Here is a 23,123-nt window from a genome sequence, read left to right as displayed (position 1 = left end):
TATGTCACAGAGAGGTATTTATGCACTTCCTTTGCTTAAAAAAGCAACACTAAGCTCTACCTATTTGTTATACAGAGAAAGCCTGAATGCAGCAGCTCGACATATAAACACGCTGCTTTGTTTGTGCAAATATAGACGTTATGGTCAAACTTACACAGTTCTGTGTTTATAGGAAGTAGCCCAAGTAATGCAAATAACAACATGAACCTAATTTATTAAGCTGGTTGAAAAATACTGCTGCCCACTCTATTACGTTTTAAAACGTCAACTTTTTCAATATTACTTAACAAAAATGAAGAAAAATGTTTAGAATTCAATATAAAATGTTGATATTATGTACACATGGTGTTCTCATTAAATAAAATATAGTATCACTAATATTACATTAGTTCGCATAAGAAGTAAAGTTTTATTAGTGATAATTTTTTTTGTTGAATTCGCAGATCCATCATTATTATTATATTTATTCATTCATTTTCTTTTCGGCTTAGTCATTCATTCATTTCCAGTCAGCTGTATTCATCAGGGGTGCAAGAGCAAGGGAATTTTTACAGTATGTCTGATCATATTTTTTTCTTTTGGAGAAAGTCTAATTTGTCTTATTTTGGCTAGAATAAAAGCAGTTTTTAATTTTTTAAAAACAATTTAAAGGTCAAAATTATTAGCCCCTTTAAGCTATATATTTTTCCAATAGTCTATAGAACAAACCATCATTATACCATAACTTGCCTAATTACGCAACCTGCCTAGCTAACCTAATCAGAATCAGAATCAGAATCAGAATCGGTTTTATTGCCAAGTGTGCTTCACACACACAAGGAATTTGTTTTGGCTACAGAAGCTTCCAGTGTACATAAAGTGACAAGTGACAACACAAAATAATCTGAAAAAATAAAATAATAATAATAAAAAATGATGAACATTAAACAGATGCGGTTAGTCAAGAAACCTGGATGTTGAGTTGTATGTACAGATTGTTATAAATATACAGGTTATAAGGTGCTGTGTACAAGTGCGAATGTAGAAAGTATTGCATTGTATATTGATATAAGGTGCTGTGTACAAGTGCGTATGAGAAAGTATTGCACATATTTATTGCACAGTAGGGGAATATTTAACTGTTCATAATGTAGACAGCCTGAGGAAAGAAACTTTTCCTGTGTCTGGCTGTTTTTGTGCTCGGTGCTCTGAAGCGCTTAACTAATTAACTTAGTTAAGCCTTTAAATGTCTTTAAGCTGTACAGAAGTGTCTTGAAAAATATCTAGTCAAATATTATTTGCTGCCATCATGGCAAAGATAAAGTAAATCAGAAATAAGTTATTAAACCTATTATGTTTAGAAATGCATTGAAAAAATATTCTCTCCGTTAAACAGAAATTGGGGGCAAAAGTAAACAGGGGGAGGCTAATAATTCAGGGGGGCTAATAATTCTGACTTTAACTTTATATACATATACAAGCAGTCTGCAGAGTGTATTAGGCTTTGAATGCAGTCTGTGCAGCTGTTGGGTGGAGAGTCAGCTTGTAGAGGCTGATCAAGCCTGGGACAGGCACCATACATAAACTGACTGGAACAAATTTCAAGAGACTCGTAGAAAGGAAGTAAACATCACTTAAGCTTCAATAAAACACTCACATGAGGTGCAAAATAGGATTTGGGAAGATTTATGCAATTAAGGAGCCATTATTTTGATGTGTTATTTCAATATGTTTCTTGATTTTAGAGCTAAATAAATTAATTCAAAAAGTGTGCAATGGTTGTTTTAAAAAAATGTATGCAGTTTTAGTATTAAATTGTATTTATGTTTTGTCACTTTTAGTAAATTTTACTGTTAAAATACTCTTAGAAAGATAAATAAAATATATATATATATATATATTCATAAAAAATAGTATTTATACAGTTATTTACAGGTTTTATAATATATAAACAGTCTTAAAGGATTAACACTAATACACAGCCTTTTTAATTAAATTTTTTTTTATGCCACTGCACATCATTAAGCTTGCCACATAAGTACATATGGAAACAATCATTGCTTGACTGAATTATAGAACCTCTTAATGAAAAAAACATTTCAGCTGTAAAATCTATTTAGTTTTTAACTTAGTTTGTAATGTACTCGAAGACTAGTTTAAAACTTATAAAATCCACTTTAACATCGAGATCAACTGATAGTGTCTGATTTAATGTTTTACAAAATATTAAAAAACTGCCACATAAATATTTTATTCTTGCCTACTTGTAGTGAAAACAACAACATTTACTTTTCAAAGCAATTTAATACTTTGGAAGACATTAAATTAGATTAGAAAAAGGAATGTTTTTTAAAGGGACTGCCATTTACATTGCTGACAATTATAATACATTCTGTCGTTAACTTATTATTTTTCCCCTCTGGTCCCTTTTCCACACTGGATATGATATAAGCTGTCAACATTTTATAAACTTTTTTATAATATAGTCATTTTTTATTCTTTACTGTAGCTGCACTTTTAAATCTTTTTTGGAAAACTCTCAGACACCACAATCAAGTCTGAGTATTGATTTAACGTTCCAATGTGACTTAAAATACTTTAAGAGGAAGAACAACATTTTTCACTTTTTTAAAAGCAGAGAAAGCAGATGTTGAAATATATATGTTCCTAGCTAAAGAGGGAAAAAAAAACTTTGTACAAATACGTACAATCATTTTTAATAGCAGTAGGGGAAGCTTTTCTTGTCTACTGAGGAAACACTTTTCATTTTGTTTCTGCGCAGCGCTGGGCTTGCTTCGATCATTTCATTCTGTTTTTCCCTAGAAGCTTTGTCAAATTTTTTGGCAGGATAAAAACACATGATTTATAATCACTGTCTGACTGACTTTCTGTCTTGAGCAAAAACTTTTAACTCAACTTCAACCCTGAGTAAAAGCTCAGGCAGCCTATAGCAATACATTCCCACAGCAGAATCATTTGTCAATTCAATCGGATTCCCGCTCCAAAAGTGTTTTACCATCATTAAGCAAATCCCAGATTTAACAGTATGTTTAACAAGTAAACATGTCTGGATCATGATTTAGAGAAGAAAAGCAAAACAAAGAGACAAATCAACTGAAGTAGCAATTAAAAATGGGGAAACAACATTTGGTTTTCCCAGTACCGCTGAGATTTTGTCTGAGGCATATGCCTCGAACTGCCATGTGTGGCCCTTATTATTGCGTGTGAAAGTTCAACGCAATACATTTTGCTGATCTCAGCTCAGTCAAAAGAACTTAAACAGGAAAACCAAAAACCACTTCATAAGATAAAACTTCGTCTAATTTTCTAATCACATTGTCAAAACAAGTGAAAATATTTAGTTGTTTTTATTGATTTTTTTAATGTTTTTGAAAGAAGCCTCATATTCTTTCAATGCTGTATGTATTTGATAAAAATTAAGTAAAAACACTGAAAGATTTATACAATTTAAGCAAAGTTTTTGCAGCTTTTTGTGTACGCTATGCTTATTTTTTTAGTTTTCATTGATAAATAAAAGAACAGCTCTAATTTTAAATTACAACAAAATAAAAATTGCCTTCTAAGTGATAGTTCAGCAAAAATCTCAAACTTAATTGACCCATTCTTTACTTGTTCTAAACCTGTTTGTATTGGAAAAACTGTACATTTAGAATAATTAACTGAGACATTTAGAATAATTCAGACTTCAACTTCATATATATATATATATATATATATAAACAGTTGAAATCAGACTTATTAGCCTCCCTTTTCATTTTTTTATTTTTTTTATTTTCCAAAGGATGTTTAACAGAGCAAGGAAATTGTCACAGTATGTCTGATAATATTTTTTCTTCTGGAGAAAGTCTTATTTGTTAGAATAAAAACAGTTTTAAAATTTTTTAACACCATTTTAAGGTCAAAATTATTAGCCCCTTTAAGCTATATATTTTTTTGATAGTCTACAGAACAAACCATCATTATACAATAACTTGCCTAATTACCCTAACATGACTAGTTAACCTAATTAATCTAGTTAAGCCTTTAAATGTCACTTTAAGCAGTATAGAAGTGTCTTGAAAAATATCTAGTCAAATATTATTTACAATCATCATGGCAACGATAAAATAAATCTGTTATTAGAAATGAGTTATTAAAACTATTATGTTTAGAAATGTGTTGGGTTAATAATTCTGACTTTATATATATATATATATATATATATATATATATATATATATATATATATATATATATATATATATATATATATATATATATATATATATATATATATATATATATATATATATATATATAATGTTGTCCTTATATATAATGCTAATAGTGTTGTCCTTAAAAAATGCTTTTAATTCTGTCAAACTAATATAAATTACACTCTCCGCAGAAGAAAAAAAAGGAAAATACTGTGAAAGCGTCCTTGCTCAATTAAAAATCACTTTGGAGATATTTAAAGAATACAAATATCAAATTTCACAAGAGGATTAATCATTTTGTGTCCAATTGTATATACACAAACAACTGTAAAGTTATAGTTTGTTATTATATTAAATAAGCCTAACCCATAATATTAAACACATTCCATAATAATTTGCAATTCTGCCTATGTCTACAACAACCCGGCATGAGTTGTAGAGTTTCCCAAATCTCTGTGAAGCTTGTCTTTTGTCTTACACTTTAACAGACTTTGCTGTTTTTGTCGAAGAGCCATGTTGTGTTATGGGTGCCAATTTTAGATTCCATCCCTCCACCATCTGCTCCTAGATCATGCCAATCAGAGTTTGGAATGGCACCTCTGTCATGCCAGCCAACATAACAGTTGCATTGCAATTGGTCGGCTGTAGATTTTCCCTCAGGCCACACCTATCTCTCATTTCACAGAGGATGAGTTTCCCTATTATTTGGTCAGTTTGCTATCGTATATCATGAATCATCTGGGCTGCATACTTGTTCAGTTTACCACTGCATATAATGAGTAAAAATAATGAATCTAAAATGCAAATGTATACACTGTGTATGTATATACTAATTTCACATATGTGTTTACGTTGTCGCTGCATGCATGCGGGTGAGGAATATTTATGCTGTTTATGTTGAGATTGATTTATTATTCATGCAATATGATACCCAGAGTAGTTATGCTTTGTTTAGCATTCTTTCCACAAATACTATTGGCAAGTTGCAGCGAGCTATTGCTACAGCCTGCAAATAGCTGAGTACACATTATTCATCAACATTGAACTGCCAGGATTTGGGTCATTGCATTGCTTCAGATGAGTGCACAAACAGTTCAAAAAGTAGACATGAAATGGGTCATCGCTTATGAAGCATGCAGTTTCTTCAGCTTTACACTTGAGTTTAGGGCAAGACTCTCAAATATTTTTTTTTCCTGCCTTAAATGAATGAATGAATCAATAATAAAATAATAATAATAATAATAATAAAATTTAAATTATTATAAAATGTCAGTTCTCAAGACGTATGGCATGTACGTATCCATGTGTGGTTTATATATATATATATATATATATATATATATATATATATATATATATATATATATATATATATATATATATATATATATATATATATATATATATATATATATATATATGTATATATATATATATATATGTATATACAGTTGAAGCCAGAATTATTAGCCCCCCTGTTTATTTTTTCCCCAATATCTGTTTAACAGAGAGAAGATTTTTTTCAACACATTTCTAAGTATATAATATTTTACTAGGTATTTTTCAAGACACTTCTATACAGCTTAAAGTGATATTTAAAGGCTTAACTAGGTTAATTAACAAGGCATGTTAGGGTAATTAGGCAAGTTATTGTATAATGATGGTTTGTTCTATAGACTATCGAAAAAAATAGACTAAAAGGGCTAATAATTTTGATCTTAAAATGAATAAAAAAAAATTAAACTGCTTTTATTCAAGCCAAAATAAAATAAATAAGACTTTCCCCAGAAGAAAAAATATTATCAGACATACTATGAAAATTTCCATTCTCGGTTATCATTTGGGAAATATAAAAAAAAAAAAAAAAATTCAAAGGGGGGCTAATTATTCTGACTTCAACTGTATATACTGTATATATAGGCGACGGGGTGGCGCAGTGGGTAGCACGTTCGCCTCACAGCAAGAAGGATTTCCCGTTGATTTCCTCCGGGTGCTCCAGTTTCCCCCACAGTCCAAAGACATGTGGTATCCTCCTAGGGCTTGAGTGTCCACATATGTGGACAGCACATTTTAACTCTTAAGTGGCTATTTAAATTACTTTGAATGTTTTATATTTTGTTACAGAGATACAGTGTCATCCTGCAACTGTTTTGTAGCATATGAAATGTCACAAACACTATTTTTAACTGTCCAAAATAGGAAAAAAATGTTTTTACTCTCTGATAGTCAAAGCAAGTTAAAAAAAAAATTCAATGTAAAATATGCATTAGAAAAAAATTAAGGAAAAAGTGTTTTATGTAAATTCGGACCATGAGTCCACATATATGGACATAATTTTTCTCTAAAAGTATGTTGTATCAAAAGATGATACTTAGGTTTTTATTATAATTAGGTTTTAATAAGCCCAAATAGCAAGGAGAAATAAAAACTGCATATAAAAAACACATTGGGCCTTAAGAAGGTATAGGGGACTTGGGTACGCTAAAATTGACCGTAGTGTATGTGTGGGAATGAGTGGGTATGGATGTTTCCCAGTGATGGGTTGTGGCTGGAAGGGCATCTGCTGCGCAAAACATATGCTGGATAAGTTGGCGGTCCATTTCGCTGTGGCGACACCAGATTAAATATATATATATATATATATATATATATATATATATATATATATATATTTATATTTATATTTATATATATATATATATATATATATATATATATATATATATATATATATATATATATATATATATATATATATATATATATATATATATGAATATTTTTTTTGTTCTTGGTTCATTAACTTTTAAAAGCATGGATATGTACATGCCATACATCTTGAGAACTGACAAATTACCCATCGAGGACTAATGCAAGCACAACACTGGGAATATATAATTCTGTATTGTGTTTGAAAAATGGCCAAAAATAAAACACATTGTAGATTAATCACAGTGGGGTATATGATATAGCACAGGCCTCATGTGTGCAAACGATGTGTATGAGCACTTTGTCTAATAGCACATTAGTGGTCTCAGGCATATTAGGGTTCTGTTCAGTGAGCGCATTTGTATCGTCTAGACTACATAGCAGACCTAGTGTTACGGTACTGGATCACTGGGAGACGAACTTGCATCGCACACACCACCCACATTATTTGCCTCTGCTCAAAGTCAGAAAATTCACCCTTGTGAGTTCATTAATCACGGCCTTTAATTTCAGTTGAATGAATTGAAGCCATGCAGCTGCAATGACATAAAAAAAGAGATGGGAAAAAATTGAAACAAGCCAGCCGATGCAGATGACAGGCTTCAGTAATACATTGTAAAATTATGAGGATTACTCTTTTGACAACTGTATTTATTAGTTACACCCCCTTTCATCTCAAAAAACAATACAAAAAAACCTATATAGGTGCCAATTCACAGGAACAGTCAGTACCCATTGAATTTGTAATATGTATTTTCATTGCAAATTAAATAGGCTGATGCCAGACCACTTTGGAGTACATTATTAGGAAAACAGAGACCTCTCGGAAGCAATTAGTTGTGTCTACTTCTCATTTGGAGTTAAGTGTAATTGCTCCCTTAATTAGGCTTTCGGCCCTGACACAAAGTGTAGTCTGGCATGGTTCTGACTGGAGGTTACAAGATTTTCACAACCCAAATGGCAGGGATCTGCACTTAATGCTGTAAAGAAAGAGCACACGCAAACAAGAGCAGGCATGCATGCACAGGCTCAGTTTATTGAGTGCACAATAACAAAGCAGCTATTGCTATGGATAATGAGTGTAATAGTAATGCACACATGCAAAATAAAAATAAATAAAAATTTAATTACATTTTAATTTAAAAAGGAATACATTTTTAAATAACAATATTTTTATATAAAGCTTTTTTTCAGAAAATGACATTCGCTCAGTATGACAAATTTATTCAAATGCTGCAAATATTGATTTCTCAATCACATAAACCAACAAATTAACAAACAAACAAATTAATTAATTAATTACAGGTTGTAATTAATCAATAATTAATTAATTAATTTGCACATATACTGTATAAATAAAATAACATTTCAACTCAAATTTTATTTTAAATACAATGAAATAATATTTAGATGTGGACTAGTCTGCCATTGTCTGATTTTTTTAAATTGATTATTTAGTCTACATATGATCTAAAAAATATGAAATAAATATGAAATAAAATATGAAATAAATCTGCATTATTGAAATTTAAGCTACATCATGAAAATATTGAACTAAATAGATCTGCCTTTTACCAAAAAAAGGTCTCCCACTCACGCCACAACGAAAATGATAATCTGTGCTCAATTGAAAGTAATCATATCAACCAATAATGGGTGGCTGTCAGGTGTATGATTACAGGTTGTCAACTTGAAGCCATTTGCATTTATGGAAGTAGACGTGTGGGTGAGTTCATCGGCACACAGAAACACAACACAGATTCACATAACACCTTAAACTTGCGCTGATGACAGAAAAGCTCAGCATTTTTTTTTCCGGAAGAAGCCTTCGAGTTCTCTCTAAATATAGCAAGATATGCTCCGCTCGATCAAAGGCCAAGGAAAGAGGAGCCCTTGAAAACCTACAAAGCAGAGTTAATTACAACAGAGCGGCATCTGCATATTCAAGGAGACCTCTGCTAAAGATGTGGGTTTCAGGGGGTAATTAACTGAATACAGCATAATTACAGTTGTCTTGCACTGCTCTTTTGGCTGGGCCTGACTGCATGGGGGGTGTCTTACAGTGGCAGCCTGTTTTCCATACCCCAACTTCAGTGACAGAGCACTTTACTGAGGCACAGCCATGGCCACTGTGGGACTGTCCCAGTCTGAGAAACCCACTAATGACACCAGAAGCATCCCATTGACCCAAACATTCCTCTACGGCTCTTTAAAGTTTATGTTTTATTTTATTTTTTGCTGGAAACCAAGCTTGTAAAAACAAATCATTCATATATTTGAGCAATGAATTTTTAGTGTGTAACAGGCCACAATAAAGTAATCTTGAGGAATTTATTTATCTTTCTTATTTCTCAATATTTGCAGAGACAACATGTACAATAACAACTCCTAAAACATAAAATCTTTTGCTTTCAGCATGTATACACAAAACAGCATTTACAGTGAGTGATCAACACAACATAATTGTATTTCAATTAATGCAATTCTCTAAATTGTGCAGTGTTTACAGTTTTCTTAATTAACAATTGTATTGTTATTGTTATAGCTCTGCTATGTTCTGTAGCTCTGTAGTTGATCTTTCTTTACTTATACGATTTTTTTTTTATGAAACCTGAAAATCACTTTAAGACTGTTTAATTTTATATTTTCAAAACAACTAATTTTAAAAATGTTGAAATTATATGAACAAACAATATTTGTGCTATTTAACTCGATGTGAACAAATACGTAAAAAAAGTAAAACATTTTCTCTCGTCGCAGTGGCGCTGTAGGTAGCGCTGTTGTCTCACAGCAAGAAGGTCGCTGGTTCGAGCCTCGGCTGGGTCAGTTGGCGTTTCTGTGTGGAGTTTTCATGTTCTCTCTGCATTTGCGTGGGTTTCCTCCGGGTGCTCTGGTTTCCCCCACAGTTAAAAGACATGCGGTACAGGTGAATTGGGTAGGCTAAATTGTCTGTAGTGTATGAGTGTGAATGAGTGTCTGTGTGTGTGTGGATGTTTCCCAGAGATGGGTTGCGACTGGAAGGGCATTCGCTGTGTAAAAATGTGCTGGATAAGTAGGTTTATATAATTACTTAATATACAGTGTGTGTGTATGTACTGTGTAACTTAATATGTATTTAGAAATACCAACATGCATTTTACATAAATATACAAATCAAATTTTTCACATACTGTATATACAGTTGAAGTCAGATTTATTAGCCCCGGTTTATTTTTTCCCTAATTTCTGTTTAACGAAGATAGGATTTTTTTCAGCACATTTCTAAACATAATAGTTTTAATAACTAATTTCTAACAATCTATTTTATCTTTGCCATTATGACAGTACATGATATTTTACTAGACATTTTTCAAGACAATTCTATACAGCTTAAAGTGACATTTAAAGCTTAACTAAGGTAATTAGGTTAACTAGGCAGGTTAGGGTAATTAGACAAGTTATTGTAAAATGATGGTTTGTTCCGACTATCTGAAAAAAATATAATAATAAAAATAATAAATTTTCTCAGACTCAAAGCGCTTACAAGAGCATCGGATTACAATAAAACATGAAATACAAAAATAGAAATTAAAAGAAAGCCTCATAAATTGTAAGCAACACTAAAAAGGTGAGTTTTAAGAAGTTTCCTGAAATTTGTGGAAAACTAAAAACTGCTTTTATTGTAGCCAACATAAAACAAAAAAGACTTTCTCCAGAAGAAAAAATAAATATCAGACATACTGTGAAAATTTCCTTGCTCTGTTAAACATCATTTGGGAAATATAAAAAAAATAAATAAAAATTCAAAGGGGGGGGGGGGGGGGGGGGGTAATTATTCTGACTTCAACTGTGTAAGAATGTAAACTATTTTCTCAAATATATGCATGCATATGTGTATTTTATAAATGTTTCATTTTGTATACGATTAGTCATGATTAGGCCCACACGGAATCTGCGCTCACAGAATTCCGCAGAAATCCACAGATTTTTTGCCCATCCATAAGTCTAATTATTTATTTGTTTTAATGTGTGTAAATTTATATTTATTAAGTTTTTAAGTTAATTTCACTAATATTATTGACTAATATGAAAGTGTTCATTTGATTTATTTACAATACAGTTTGTAAAGTGATATTTTCTGTCTTTTAGTAGATATAATATATGATAGACTTGCTTTGTTTACCAAATTAATGAATCTAGATTTGCATTGTAAACATTAAATAAAAGTTAAAAAGTATTATTTTTTATTACATATATTAAGTTTTTAGTTATGATAGTCCCAAAATCATTCCGCATAAACCTGAAGATTTTCTACAAAATTCTCTGCAGAAATAGCAAAAAATGTCCGTAGATTCTGTCTAGCCCTAGTCATGATTAATTGTTTGACAACACTGATTCAAATTAAATAAATGGGGCAAATGAAAGTCAATTTGTATTAATATGAATGATATAAAGTACTGTCAAAGCTCACAAGATGAAACATCATTTAAACCAATGAATTTACACAAACATTTGCATTACTGGAAAATTGTGGTTGGATGTACGGCTGTGTTGGCATAAATATTTATAATAAACTAAAACTAGTTAAGTACTGTGTGTTATTTATGCAAAACAAGCATGATGATGTTCAATCTGATTTTGTATGAATGAATAAGTTAAACATATTCAGTGTATTTGTATTCAAATCGCATGGCAAGATGCGTTTGTTGTTACTGAAGAAGGATTTTGTTAAAGTTAAGGACATGTTTAGGGGTATGGGTAGGTTCAAAGATGGGTTAAAGCCAGTGGTTTAAAGCAACAACTTATAAATACTGAAGTTACTGTAACTGAGCAGTTTTTTGTTTTTTAATCAGGAATTGTAATCTGCTAAGATGTTTAAAAAATGTGTACTTTTATATTCACTTGAGAACATTTAATGTTGCATTGGTACTTTTACTCCACTATTTTCCTTCAACCTACAGTCACTACTTTTTTTTTGTTGTCTCTGGGTATTGGCTAAAGTAGATTAAGCTGTCTTGTGATTCTTGTCTAATCAAATCGCACAAAAAGTGAACTGCATCATACTGAACAACCGCAAGACATTGGTGCTTCATAAATGCAACAAACTGTTTGGAAGCATTAAAAGTGTGCAAGAAGATTTCTAAAATCTTTTCACGCAATGATTGTGAGCCTTTATAGACTGCATGTCACTGATGAGAAGACAGATGCTTACTGTTTGAGACCTGAAACCACCAAATACCCTCAAACAATTGCACTACAGAATTTTACGTTTACAAATCTGTGCACAAATTGCAGGTAAATGCATGAAATACTCCATGAAATACACTACTCTTACTTATAAAATGGCTACTTTTTACTCCTACTTTAAGTAATATTTACAACAGATACTTTTACTTTACTTGCACTACATTTTTGGGCAAGTAATGCTGCTTTTATTTGAGTATAAATTTTCAGTACGCTTTCCACCACTGGTTAAAGCATTCACTTATCTGTATGTTTCAACGAGCCTGAAAGACTCAATTAGTTTGATCAGATGTGCTTAATTAGGGTTAAAGCTAAACTGTGCAAAGCTGAGGCCCTCCAGGAACTAATGCTCTATCTGAAATCACCTCCTACTCTCATTCACTATTACCTACATTATTGTTCTAAAATTATTCCCTTCAAGGAGTGAAAATAATTGAGTGAATTTGAGCAGAGTACAGTGAAGTTTTGTTTGTAAATTGATGGTTGATAAATCACTCGGTTGATGGTTGATAAATCACTGAGATAGTTACACTTAGCGACCTGTTTATCATTAATAAAACTATTTAGATTTCAAATCATGTATACAAACATTCATTTAATTTTTCCTTCAGCTTAGTTCCTTATTTATCAGGGGTCATCACAGCGGAATGAAGCACTAACTATTCTGGCATATTTTTTATACATCGAATGCCCTTCCAGCTGCAGCCCTGTACAGGGAAACACCCACTCCAACATTCACACACATACACTAAGGCCAATTTTGTTTACCCAATTCTCTTATCCCGCATGTCTTTGAACTGAGAGGGAAACCAGAGCACCCAGGAGAAACCCATGTGAACATGGGGAAAACATGCAAATTCCACACAGAAATGCCATGGCCCAGCTGGGACTCGAACCAGGGACCTTTTTGCTGCGAGGCTACAACTAGTGCTAACTACTGAGATGCCCCTGATGTCTGCAAATTCTCACAGTGCATTATGGATAATTTCTAGCTGCTATAATTGTGGTGCATTGTGGGATTGATTGAGTGTGTTTCAAAACGTCCACTCTGATTTCAAACAGCACTACAAATGACTGCTCCCTCAAATAGTACACTATTTAAAGGGGAAAGGGGAAATTTAGATATGAGTTTGATGTAAGCATAATTATACATATGCACTTTCAGTATACAACATTTAGTGCAGTATAAATACTTCCTAAAAACGTGCTTGTTTGCAAGGTTGTAAACAGTTTAAAACATGCTATTCGTGTAGAGATCCAGGTTATTTTTTTATAATGCCAAGTTGCATCCCAGTTGCTATACCTTCTTGAGTTTTGGAGACTATTGAGAAGCACAGCTGATGCTGAGCCATTCTGCTAATAACCAAACATCATTCTGTGTTTGTGTACGTGTGGTAAATCAGGGTCTCCAGACATTGTGGATTTGCTTCCCTGCAGAAGGCCGCTGAACAAACATTAGAGCACCCTGGCCAGTGAACAGCGATGCATGTTGACAGGAAGGAGATTACTAGTATTTATCTTCACTTGCACATTAGAATACTGCCCCTGTCCTCTGCTCATGGGAGGCTCAAGTAATTGCCCGGATGACCTGCAAATACAACACAACAAAGATCAAGGAAGTTATGGAGTCCTAGGGCTTCACCTTGACATTTCTTCTCTTGGAAAGGTAAAGTATTGACATGGCCAAAGGCCAGCAGCAATACTCAGAATTAATTAGTTTTAAAGCCAACTGGGATGGTTAGAATCGATCAAATTGTGGTGAACATAGAGTCAAAATAGGTAGTTTTGTAAATATTCACCATCAAATTGTTTACTTATTTATAAAAGCATAATTTTTATGTAGCCTAATGAATGTGAAATAAACTATGGTTTAAATGAATACAGTTCTTCTCAGTCGCTTTGGTACATTTCTCAGATCAGAATTGAAATCAGATCAATGTGTCACTTGTGCACATCAGAAAAGCAGTTACTCATTCCTTTGAACAAATGCAAATGCTTGTGTACATCCATGCAACTGATTATGTGCAATTATCTGATATTCCCTACATTATCAATTGCATAGGAGAGCACAGGGCAACAGTAAAGTGGGGTAAAATGTAACACAGAGTTTGAAAGGGCACATAAGGTTACCCCTTTTTTCATCTTTAATATAAGTCTTTTGTGTCCACAGAATGTGTCTGTAAAGTTTCAGCTCAAAACACCCATCAGATTATTTATTATAGCTGTTTGAAGTGTCTGTATTATAGCTGGGAAAAAGTTGTTGCTGTTTTTTTGTACTGGGCCTTTAAGGCTAGTCCCCCCTGCCCACCATTCCCATGTGCCTGTCAGCAATCGCCGCCCTCGGCTGCCTCAGGAAGCAGATCTCACGTAACGTTTGTGAGAAATACTACAGTAAGAACTTTAACAATCAGTATTTGATGCAGTTTTTTGTGGAGTTGCAACAATGAGTCGCACACAATGTCGTTACAAAGTTCACACACACACACAGCGAGGACACACACATAGCGCAGACACATACACACACACACACAGCGCAGACACACGCACACACACACACACACACACACACACACACACACACACACACACACACACACACACACACACACACATAGCACAGACACACACACATACACACACACACACACACACACAGAGACAGCGCGTTAAGCTTTACACTCGTTTTGCACGCATATGTGACATGATACTGGTAATATCCACTGCTGTATGGATATCTGTTATGTTAATGTACAAAATAAACCTGATTTAACGTCCACAAACCGGGATTTAAGCGTCTTCTTTTATAATTGTTCTGACACGCGGCTGTGCTGATTAAGTGAATCTGAAGTGAATCGCTATAATGCATTACACACATGCTCGGTTTTAAAACATTTTAAACTTGTAAAACCCAGTCTTGATCACGTTTGATGATAATTTATAATCCTAGCTAACTGAACAGACCTTTTACTCCCGGTTGCTTTGCACTCGTCCTCTCTTGTTGATATGATTATACACATTATACACATGACAGGACATGTTAATGCGCGCAGCTGTCAATCAATATTGGTGGGCGGGGAGACCGCACTCCTACATAAAGTTGCGGTCGATCGGAAAACGGCTCCAATTGGTCCACCGTTTTTATGTTGTTAAATTTGAAAAAAAAAAGGACTGGGTGTGTTTATTTCACCCCAAAATGACAGTTTATACACTATTCTTATACACATCTCTGTCCAAACAGCTTGTAAAGTAGATTTTTCACCACAGGTGCCCTTTAAGGTATTTGCTCAGGGCTAACCTGCTAACATGCTTTCAAGGTTTTCACCACAATGTCAGCAGACATCTTTCTGCCAATTATTGGAAAAAGTTAGGCAAAATTTGGATGAGAAACACAAAAAATATATATTTTTGCAGCATAAAACTATTTTTTATTATACTTAATATTTTTTATTGAAAAAAAATATATGAATGTATGTAAGTAAAATCTTATATTGAAGTTTTGAGAAAAACATGACACAGCGGGGTTAGTTGTAACAGGGTGTTACATATAAGCCACACATTGTTGGACACCAGTTAAACAAACAAAATAATTGTTGAATTTTGTGTGTAATGTTTGGCAATAAAAAATAAAAGTAAATTAAACAAAACAAAATTAAACAAAAAATAAAATTAAAAATAGGAAGGAATGAGAAACTGCTACTATCATGTGCACAAATGACTAAGTGTTTTGATAAATGCATTAACTATTGTGCAAATGTAAATAGTGTTGTGAGAAATGCAGCAAAGTGACTGAGAAAAACTGTATATGGGCTGAATTTAAACGAACATTTTACATTTAGCAATGTTCAATTTAATTATTTTAAATGCATCCTATATAATTTGTTTACAACCACTTACCTTAACAAAATTTTGTAATCCAATAAATTATTTCTTCAGTGCATTTAGGCAGGTGCTAATCAGCACTCGTATTTCTTTAGATCATGATTTGTTTGATTTAAAATGAAAAGGGTGATATAACAAAGAATCCAAGTTCAGGCTTTCTCTGGCAAGGGGTTAAATATAAGGGTGTGTAATTGTAAGGTGTGACTGATTAAGCTTAAAGAGGAGTCTTATCCTGGCTTAGTAGTAAATAGGATGGTTTGGAATGGGACAGTTTAATGATCCATCTCAGCTTTTTTATTCCTTGTGCATGCATTCAGACATGGCTTGAGCAATCGCACGCAAGTTCCCAAGCACGCACCTCAGGCACTGTCAACCTCCAGAACTGTTTTTCTTGCTTCTTCAATCAAGACATTTCACTGCACAAAATAAAGCCCCACACAGAATGCTTGCCAATGACACATAATTAAACGTGGCTGCGGTGCAGGAGTCCTCGCAAGCATGATCCGTTGTGTGATATCTATTCTCTTGTCCCAGGGCCGTATGGGATGCGCAGGGGGCAAATGATGCGTGCATAATGCTAGCTGGCTTGTCAGAATGGATGAAGTGAGAACCTGGGTGTGCCGCCAATGGCAGAAGCTCTCTTCCTGCCAAACCACTTTGCCCAGAATCTGCCATACAGCTCACGCAAGAGTCCAGTTTATATTAGAGCATATACCTCACCAAGTTCTAAGCGACACCAGCCATCATGTGCTGTTTCAGTCCTCACACAATTTTTCCTTCGTCTATTTTAGGACACCTCAGATGCCAGTGACAAGCCTGGCGGCAACAGTCGCCAAGAGGGTTCGGAAATGAAATTACAGTTTTAATCATGCATCGCTCTATGGTGAATTCAAGGTTGTCATTCTTAAAGTGGAACATTAATCTTGGATGGATGGATGGATGGATGAATGGATAGATAGATGGATAGATCAAAGTCAATGTTTCTTTGATTCATTAGCTATATATATTATATAGCTAGCCTTGGCAATTGGCTGTATGTATACAGTATGTAGCTTATATAATCATTTTAATACTAAAAAAGAGTCAATCAAGATATAGTTACAACAATTTAGTTAACTTTTATTTAAGTTAACTCAATAGGGGCTGTGCGTACATGGAAATACTTTTTTACTTAATTTCTTTACTGGCTTGTTACTTTACATTTAATAGGTTCCTTTAAACATCAATCAGCCATTATTTTTGATTGTCACATTTGTGCATGCTTGTTTTAAACCAAACTATTAGGAGTCTGTCTTCTGTTGTTGCTATTTTATACTAGTAGTTACCCTTTTAAATCGCATATTGTTATGCGATTTATGAGTAGTCTTAGCCTCATCGTTTTTAGTGTTATATATAGTGTATATATATAGTGTCGTTCCCTGTAGCGGTAGGCACAATTAAGACAAATATAAAATACTGTTGTACAGGGGCAATTTTAGGATTTTCATTTTAGGGCGGATCATTTTGGGGTAAACAAAAAAACATATATATACACATTTACACACATATACATTTTTAAGTAAGAATTTAAAATAACACACTAAAATTAGGGAAGTTTATTTATTCACCATTTTTTCATCCAAACCTGTCTTGACTTTTTTTTTTTTTTTTGAACACAAACTAATTTATTTTGAAAAATGTTGGAAACTGGCAACCTGTTACGGAAGCAGACGGACAAACAAGGGGAGTGAGTATAAACAATGTTTATTCCAACAGTAGAGTATCAATGAATATTGATGGAGCGATGAACGGAGTTTAGTGGAACTGATGATCCTCTTTGTCAGGTGGGATGACAAACACTGAAGGATGACCGAATGCACACACCAGAGGACTTGCGGGGAAGACAGACTGACGAGACACACAACGCTGACAGGACACCGGGAACACTGGACAGACTAGAAGGAAACAGAGTAAAGTTAAGTATAATTGCTGAGATCGTAGGGGAGTGAAACCTAGGAAGTGGTTCACTCAGAGTCCGCTTCGTAGGAACGAGACCGGACAATGAGTGAAGTGAGGTGTGTGCTTATATAGTGAATGGGAGTGATTGGGTGCAGCTGTGCGTGGTTAATACTCAGGTGAAGGTGCTCGGTGCGTGATGTTGGTGGAAGAGCCTGGCCAATCCGTGACATTACCCCCCTCCCCAGGGCCCGCTCCTGAGGGCCTGAACCTCCGACGTCGTGGTGGTCTACCTCGTCCTCGAGGTGCTGGAAATTCTGGGTGATTGGAGTGGAACTCTTCCATAAGTGCGGGATCTAGTATATCGGATCTGGAGACCCATGACCTCTCTTCTGGACCGTATCCTTCCCAGTCGACGAGGTATTCAAGCTGACCACCACGACGCCGGGACCGTAGGATGTCCTTGACTTGGTAGATGGCCCCTTCTTCTAACATCAGGGGGGGAGGAGGTTCCTCTTCATGGCCAGGCTCTGTGGAGGGAATCAGAGGATCGTGAAAGGGTTTTTAGAAGGGACACGTGGAATGTGGGGTGGATTCTGTACTGTGGTGGTAACTGTAATTTGTATGTGACGGGGTTGACCTGTTCCAGAATGGTGAAGGGACCAACAAATCTGGGACTTAATTTTCGGGAGGGCAGTCGCAACCGGATATCTCTGGTGGAGAGCCAGACCTTTTGTCCTGGAGTATAGATGGGGCCTGGAATCCTCCTCTTATCCGATACCTCCTTTGTTCTGCGTACTGCCCTCTGGAGATGGTGATGAGCATCGTCCCAGACTCTCTCGCTCTCCCGGAACCAGTAATCCACTACGGGGACATCAGATGGTGCGCCATCCCAGGGGAAGAGTGGAGGTTGGAACCCTAGGATGCACTGGAATGGCGTGAGTCCGGTGGTAGGTTGCCGCAGGGAATTCTGGGCGTATTCCGCCCAGCCCAGAAACTGGCTCCAGGAGTTTTGGTGACCGTGACAGAAGGTCCGGAGGAACCGCCCCACTTCCTGAATTTTCCTCTCTGTCTGGCCGTTGGTTTGGGGGTGATAGCCAGACGAGAGGCTTACGGTCACACCTAGGAGTCTGAAGAATGCTCTCCATAGTCTGGAAATAAATTGGGGTCCTCGATCCGAGACTATATCTTCTGGTAACCCAAAATTTCGAAAGACGTGGTTGAACAGGTTTTCGGCGGTCTCTAGGGCTGTGGGTATACCTTTCAAAGGAATCAAACGACAGAATTTAGAGAATCGATCTATGATGACTAGAATGCAGGTGTTACCTTCAGACAATGGGAGGTCTGTCATGAAGTCAACTCCTAGGTGTGACCAGGGGCGGTTTGGGATGGGCAAGGGATGGAGTTTACCAGCAGGTAGATGGCGAGGACTCTTTGCCATAGCGCATTCTCTGCAGCCTTGGACGTATCTTCTCACATCCCTCGCCATGTTCGGCCACCAAAAGCGTTGGGATAGCAGCGAGAGGGTGTTGTTGGCCCCAGGATGTCCTGTGCCCAGAGATGTATGGCTGGAATGAATGAGATCTACCCGTTGATTTTCAGGGATGAAGCGTCGATTGGGGGGACAGCCCGGCGGAGTTCTGGATTCTGGAGTGGCGATTACTGTAGGAGCGGACCATTGGATGGGACAGATAGTGATCTGATCAGGAAGGATCTTGGCCGGTGTCTCAATAATTTCATCCTGGTCGTGAATTCTGGAAAGTGCGTCTGCTCGGATATTCTTTGAACCTGGTCGATATGAGATAGAGAACTGAAATCTGGAGAAGAACAATGACCAACGGGCCTGACGAGGACAGAGTCTTTTAGCATCTTTTAGGTATTGGAGATTTTTATGATCTGTGATCACCTGGAACGAATGTTTGGCCCCCTCCAACCAGTGTCGCCACTCCTCCAGGGCGAGCTTGATGGCCAGAAGTTCTCGATTTCCGATGTCATAGTTCCTTTCCGCCAGGCTGAGCTTCCGGGAGAAATAGGCACATGGATGGAGTAATGAAGGAGTACCGTGGTACTGGGACAGGATGGCTCCCACTCCGGTGGTCGATGCATCCACTTCGACCACAAACGGCAAGTCAGGATCAGGATGAGTCAGCAGTGGGGCTTGAGTGAAGGATTCTTTTAGGTTTTGGAAGGCTGCGGCGGCTTCGGGAGGCCAGGGTAGTGCTTTGGGTTTATTTTTCAACAGGTTGGTGAGCGGAGCGGTGATGAGACTGTAATTCTGGATGAAACGTCGGTAGAAATTAGCAAATCCTAGGAAACGTTGGAGTTCCTTTATGGTTTTTGGTTCGGGCCAGGAGATGACGGAAGTGACCTTCCCCTCGTCCATACGAACCCCTCTTTGATCGATGATGTACCCCAAGAACTGAACAGATGGTGAATGGAAGGAGCATTTTTCAGCCTTGAGGTACAGGCGGTGTTTCCTGAGGGTTTTCAGGACCTCCGCAACGTGGTGACGATGTTCGGCCTCACTCCGGGAGTAAATCAGGATATCATCTATGTATACAATGACGAAGAGATGGAGGAACTCCCGGAGGACTTCGTGGATGAAGTTTTGGAATACGGAGGGGGCGTTAACCAGACCCTAGGGCATGACCAGGTACTCGTAGTGTCCAGTAGGGGTCACAAACCCAGTCTTCCACTCGTCCCCCTCACGTATTCTCACCAGGTTATAGGCGATACGGAGGTCCAACTTGGTGAAAATTTTGGCGGATCTGAGTTGTTCCAGGGCCGCAGGGACGAGAGGAAGGGGATACCGGAACTTGACTGTACCTTGATTTAGGGTTCTGTAATCGATACATGGCCGCAGCCCTCCATCCTTCTTAGCCACGAAGAAGAAACTTGAGGCAGCAGGTGACGTGGATGGACGGATATACCCCTGACTCAGAGCCTCATGGATGTACTCCTCCATTGCCTTGGTCTCCGGAAGGGACAACGGGTAGATCCTACCTCTGGGCATAGGAGCATCTGGAAGCAGGTCTATGGCGCAGTCCCATGGCCGATGTGGAGGTAGCTGGGAAGCTCTCTTGGGGCAAAATACATCCTCGTATGAGGAGTAGATCTTCGGGATCTGAATGGATATTTTCTCGACTGGACTTTCGACAGACGTGACGTAGACGGTAAGGGGTCTTCGAATTTGTAAGGGTAGATCGGGAAAACAGCTGGATCGGCATTCTTCTCCCCATCTCTTAATTTCTCCTGTGCCCCAAGAGAGGATGGGATCGTGCTTCACCAGCCACGGGCGCCCTAAGATGATATCCATCGATGCACCCTCCAGAACCAGAAATTGAATCTCCTCTTTGTGGAGCAGTCCTACTTGGAGATTGACGGGTTCACATTTTCGATGGATACGTGCCTGACAATGGATATCTTTGGTTATGGGCTGAATCTGGTAGACGTGCGTCGAGGCTTCGGTGTTAAGCTGGAGTCGGCGACAGAGGGCGTGCGAGATGAAATTTCCTGCTGACCCGGAGTCGATGAGGGCTGTGACTGAAACTGAGACAGAAGGGGTAGTTAACTGGACATTAGTGGTGAGAGGATGCATCTTTTCAATAGGAGAACTGAACAAACTCACCACAGAGCGTGCTGGACGAATGGGACAGTCCAGCCTGACGTGTCCTTTGGCGCCACAGTACATGCACAGACCCCGGGTCAGCCTCCTCTGTCGCTCGGTGATCGTGAGTCTACCAGATTCGATGATCATGGGTTCTGGTTCTGGAGGGACGGCTGGCTCTGGCGAACGGAGGAGTGCTTGGGATATTGGTGGAGGATCATGCTGGTAGACCTTCAGACGATCGGAACAGCGCAGAGAGTGTTGGATGAACTTCTCCAATCCCATCGTATCGTCGAGGGCGGCCAGCTGTAACCGGAGGCTGGGCTCTAGTCCGAACCGGTAGGTTGTGAGGAGAGATCGCTCATTCCAGCCGCTAGCAGCAGCCAGAGTTCGGAACCTGAGAGCATAATCCTGAGTGGACATGGCTCCCTGTTTGAGATGGTATAGCTGTTCTCCAGCTGCTACTTCAGCATCCGCGCGACCAAAAACCTCCTTGAAGTACTTTGTGAATGACTGAATGGAATTTGTTACCGGCCCAGACTGTTGCCAGATGGTTTCAGCCCACCGAAGAGCCGACCCAGAGAGGAGGGAGATGATGAAAGCGATTTTGGACCGATCTGTAGGGTATAACTCGGGTTGCATAGTGAATACCAGAGAACATTGCAGGAGAAATCCATTGCACTCCTCCGCCCCGCCAGAGTAGGGCGCTGGTCGAGCCATGGGACTGGATGAGTGGATGGACGGTGAAGAAGTGCTCGGTGCTGGTGGTGCTTCGGGAAGTGGAGCAGATGGTAGTAGCACTCTCTTCAATGAATCCACCAACTCCTGAAGGGGATCGTGAGTGCTCATGCTGTTGGTAGTTTGTGGTCCGGTCTTCTGTTACGGAAGCAGACGGACAAACAAGGGGAGTGAGTATAAACAATGTTTATTCCAACAGTAGAGTATCAATGAATATTGATGGAGCGATGAACGGAGTTTAGTGGAACTGATGATCCTCTTTGTCAGGTGGGATGACAAACACTGAAGGATGACCGAATGCACACACCAGAGGACTTGCGGGGAAGACAGACTGACGAGACACACAACGCTGACAGGACACCGGGAACACTGGACAGACTAGAAGGAAACAGAGTAAAGTTAAGTATAATTGCTGAGATCGTAGGGGAGTGAAACCTAGGAAGTGGTTCACTCAGAGTCCGCTTCGTAGGAACGAGACCGGACAATGAGTGAAGTGAGGTGTGTGCTTATATAGTGAATGGGAGTGATTGGGTGCAGCTGTGCGTGGTTAATACTCAGGTGAAGGTGCTCGGTGCGTGATGTTGGTGGAAGAGCCTGGCCAATCCGTGACACAACCATCGAGTTTCCATGGTATTTGTTTTTCCTACATGAAAGTAACTTTTACCAGTTTCAAAATATATTATTTTGTGTTTAAGAGAAAAAAAAGAATCTTGTAAAGTTTTGGAACCACTTGAGTAAATAGTGAGTAATTCTTTCAGTGTTTGTGTGTGTGAACTATTCCTTTAATATAGTATAAATGTATTAAATTGCTACTTTCTCCATTACAGATATGATAA

Source organism: Danio aesculapii, chromosome 9, assembly GCF_903798145.1.
Source record: "Danio aesculapii chromosome 9, fDanAes4.1, whole genome shotgun sequence".
Taxonomy (NCBI): Eukaryota; Metazoa; Chordata; class Actinopteri; order Cypriniformes; family Danionidae; genus Danio; species Danio aesculapii.
Note: the sequence above shows the minus strand (reverse complement) of the source record.